The sequence below is a fragment of the Piliocolobus tephrosceles genome, chromosome 7 (genome assembly GCF_002776525.5).
Source record: "Piliocolobus tephrosceles isolate RC106 chromosome 7, ASM277652v3, whole genome shotgun sequence".
Lineage (NCBI taxonomy): Eukaryota > Metazoa > Chordata > Mammalia > Primates > Cercopithecidae > Piliocolobus > Piliocolobus tephrosceles.
In genome coordinates, this window is record NC_045440.1 from 50417207 (window position 1) to 50422192 (window position 4986).

Genomic DNA, 4986 nt, shown 5'->3' on the forward strand with positions numbered 1-4986 from the left:
TGCCAAGAGAAGCAAGCCAGAAGAAAAGAGACAGCCTCGCTCTTACAGCGACCAGCTCACAAAGCAGGTGTGTCGCTGAGAAAGTGGGCCACTCTCCCTTCACCCTGCTGTGGAGCTGTGATGCAGAGCTGTGTGCACGAGGAGAGTGGGTCAAAATGGAAGGGAGCTCCGTTGCTCTCCTCAAGTAAACTGACTTCATTTGGAACAGGACGTGGGGAAGTAGGAAATAGGGTTCGCTTACAAACAGTGGAGACTGTGGTATTAAACAATTACAAGGAGGCTGGAAGCTCTGAGAAGACAAGCTATACTGTAAACCAGATACAAAATCAGCAAAGACCTGGGAAAATAGATAGCTAAGAAGATCCCTCCTGGGGTTGCACCAGACATTAAAGAATAATTTCAAAGAGAGAACTTCAGAAAATAGGCCCACATCTGGGCCAGACAAGGTGGCTCATGCCTGTAATCCCAGCACTTTGGGGGGTTGAGGCAGTTGGATCACCTGAGGTCAGGAGTTCAAGATCAGGCTGGCTAACATGTTGAAACCCTGTCTCTACTAAAAATACAAAAATTAGCTGGGCATGGTGGTGGATGCCTGTAATCCCAGCTACTCAGGAGGCTGAGGCAAGAAAATCGCTTGAACCTGGGAGGTGGAGGTTGCAGTGAGCCAAGATGGCACCACTGCACTCCAGCCTGGGCAACAGAATGAGACTCTGTCTCAAAAAAAAAAAAAAAAAAAAAAGAAGAAGAAGAGAAGAAGAAAATAGGCCCACATCTAACTGTATCAGACTGTGAAGCAATGTATGTTCATTGATGAATGAATTATAAAATTAGCGGCCAAAAGAATGATCAGAAGCAGAAAATTTTCATAGTTTCAAAGTATTTCTTCATAAAATACTTATTAATTACAAAGGGAAAGTAATAACTTTGCAATGGAGAAAACTGTTGGACAACACCCTAGCCATGTGCATCAAACGGATATGACCCATAGGCAGTGTCACTGACCCGTGTGTGTGTACTGTGACGTGTGTACTGAGAATGAGGCAATGCTACTTTGTTATAGTTAATAACCTGAATTTTGTCACAAGGAAACATTATTAAGGCCCAGACTAAAGCTCAATCTGTAAGATAACTGGCCAATTCTCTTCAAAAGTGTAAGGAAAGACTGAGGAACGTGACCAAGTTGGGGAGGTTGTGGAGATAGGACAATGATGCGCAATGTTGTTTCTGAATTGGATTCTGGTGCAGGAAAATGACATTAGTGAACAATCAGAAATGTGGATGTGATTTTTAGGCTACTTAATAGTATCCCATTGACGTGGATTTCCTGATTACAGTAATTTTGTTGTGGTTGCATAGAAAGTGAAAATTTGGAGACGGTAAGTGAGAGTATAGAAAAATGCATTGTACTATTTTTGCCACTTATTTCTGTCTAAAATTCATTCAAGAAACAACTTAAAAATATTTTAAAACCAACACAAATAATAAAAATAACTCTTCCCCTTCTATTAAAACAAACACACAGGCTATGACACTGCATACCCACCTGGAAGGCTGAAATGAATTAGACAAAGCTCGGTGTCTATAACTTTGTGGATTAGCTGGAACTCTCAACACAGTAAACGGGAGAGTAAATTTATGCAACCATAGTGGAAAACATTTTGGCAGTATCTACTAAAGGTTCATGCGTGCCAATATTACATCATAGGAAATCCACTCCTAGGTAAATGCCCAACACACATTTACAAGGAGGTTTACTCCGGTATTATCCAAACTCCCACAGAAAACAGGCCAAATGCTGATCAGCAGTGGAACAGATAAGTGCAATGCACTCCATTCGCTAATGGAACATAGTTTTTCAGATAGTAATAACTATAATTATACAAAACAACATGCATAAATATCCCAAACATAATGTTGAACAAAAGAGTATATGCCCTATGTTTCCATTCATATGAATTCCACATATGGTAAAAGCGTATCTGTGATTTTTGACTTCAGGAGACTGTTATTTTGGTGTAGGTAATGTCTGGGAGGAGGCACAGGAGGGCTGGTGTAGTTTTCTCTTTATGCAGTGTGCTATGAAAGTTGATTATCTGAATTGGGTCATTCTTTTTATAACCAACTAAATCAGAATCTAGGGGCCAGGAGTGAAAAGCACTCAGGGTACATAACATTGCTTTAGAAATGTAATTATCTAAAAATCCAGTGGCTAAAATTACTTGTTGTAAGCTGAGACGAGTTTGATCTATGGCTGCTAGGATAGTATGCTACAACTCTAGGACTGATTTTGACCACTAGTCATCCACCAATGGAGCTTGCAATTCCCCAGAGCTCTCTTAGTCCTAGCTAGTGAACTTTCTCTTAGGGCTGCATGTAAATTTCAACTTTTTTTTTCTTTCTTTCTTTCTTTCTTTCTTTTTTTTTTTTTTGAGACGGAGTCTCGGTGTGTTGCCCAGGCTGGAGCGCAGTGGTGCAATCTCGGCTCACTGCAAGTTCCGCCTCCCGGCTTCACACCGTTCTCCTGCCTCAGCCTCCCGAGTAGCTGGGACTGCAGGTGCCCGCCACCACACCAGGCTAATTTTTTGTAGTTTTAGTAGAGACGGGGTTTCACTGTGTTAACCAGGATGGTCTTGATCTCCTGACCTCGTGATCCGCCCGCCTTGGCCTCCCAAACTGCTGGGATTACAGGCATGAGCCACCGTGCCCGGCCTAAATTTCATCTTTTTAAGAATGCCTCCAACCTTCTTTTTGTTCTTTGGACATACAAAAAAAATACTCGTCCTGCATGTATGCTTCAAAATGCAATTCTTTCTTCTCAAATAAAATGTTAAATTTAAAGATTCATTTGTATATTATTTTAACTTCAATATAACTTTGCAAAATTTATTAAACTGTCTTTACAATACTTTCTGCATATATATGTATATATACACACATGTATATGTTATATGTATACACACACAAATATATGTTGTAATAAAGTTTTGGGAGGCAGAGGCAGGCGGATCACGATGTCAGGAGATCGAGATCATCCTGGCTAACACGGTGAAACCCCGTCTCTACTAAAAATACAAAAAACTAGCCAGGCGTGGTGGCGGGCACCTGTGGTCCCAGCTACTCAGGAGGCTGAGGCAGGAGAACGGGTGTGAACCTGGGAGGCGGAGCTTGCAGTGAGCCGTGATGGCAGCACTGCACTCCAGTCTGGGCAACAAAGTGAGACTCTGTCTCCAAAAAAAAAAAAAAAAAAAAAAAAAAATTATTTGTTTCTAATTATATACATATAGGATTTTCCTAAATCTTAACTTGCTTTTAAGCTATCGCTTTGTCTCTCTCCTATTTGTCTTTCTGTTTTTTACATTTATCCTTCAAACTACTCTGCTAGGTCTTCCATCTACATTGTGGTATTAACCATTCAGTACTTTCTAATGATCAGTAACGAACTTTTAAATTCAGTATTTGGCTTTTTTTTTTTTTTTTTTTTTCCTGCCTTCTGAATCTTGAAACCTTTCTTGATTACTTTACTTCTTTTTCCAGAATTCCGTGCGACTAAAGCTTACTCTGCCAGGTATTCTGTTAAGCAGGAAATGTCACTAAGTAACAGAAAATGCACTAACTAAATCAGCATAGGAGAATGGTCAAACATTTTAGAAATGGTGGAGAAATAGAAATTGCTGCAATTGGCTTAAAAAGCTTTTCTTTGTCATCTCAGTCCTCACGACCTCTGTGATTGTCCCCATACCTGTGCAACATGGTCTTGCCTCAGGGCTTCGGCCCTGCACTGACCTCCTGGGGAAGGTGGTGCCCCCAAGAATCTTCAGGGCACCCTCACTCGTCTCCTAAGGCCTCTGAGAAAAGTTAGCTTCCACCCACACCTGACAGAGTGGATCTCCTCACCTGCTTCTTCCTCCCTGAGTTCAGCATTCTTCATCACATATGTTCTGATAGTGGTTTTTATTTGTTAACCCTAACTCCCTTTAGCATCATTAATGCAGGTATTTCCTTCTGTTCATCACAGTAAGCTCACTGCTCAGAATGGTCCCATTGAACTATTTAGATGGGTCTCAATCAATGTCTTTTGAACTCATGGAATATTGGTTGAATGTTGATTTCTCAATATGAACTTTGTCAATTGCATGTGGAGGTGAAATATTGTATTACTACATTGAAATATCCATAAATTGAGAATTGGATTATATTAAAAGGAAGAATAAAGAGAAATAATAATTGAGTGTGTTTCAATTCTAGGAATGAAAATATATCATTAAAAAAACCCAGTTAATAAAGGCTTTGTGGACGAGAGAAAGTTTAAGAAGCAACATGCCGGGTAAATTAAAGTAGTATTTGCATCAAAGAGTACTAATGTACAAGAAAATCTTATTTTTATCTGGCATATGATAAGCACAAGTAATATTGTCATTTCTGAATATTACTTCATCTTAGTGATTCATATTACATTCAATCATTAGCTCATAAATACACATAAATTCCCATTCAGAGAGATGTGAATGGATGATATGTTAACTTTGTTTTACACCTGAGCAAATTAAAAGAGAGAATAGAAATGACATAGCGAAGGTCAAACAACAATTTATCATTGAACTTGGAGTAGGATCCAGAAATTCCAATTTTTCTGAATTGTCACATCATTCTTAATGGCATATACTCATTCTTTCTGTATTGCAGACTTTGTCTGCCAATAATTTATTTTTATTTACGTGTTTACAAAAATGCCATCAACATATAGTTAAGACCAAGCATTTCTTTGGATGTAGTCACAATTTTTAAATTATTCAATTAGAATTGGTGGCTCATACTTCTCTAAAATTAAGTTTAGCATTCATTGACTTTTCAATCATTTTAAAATTTACGGATATCTTTCAACTTATTCTTCAAAGAAAATTTTAGGTAAAGAAGCTCATGAATTGAACTTGAAATCTCACAACAGCTTCCAAAGTGAGGAAGGGCATACAGTATTTTGAGATTAAA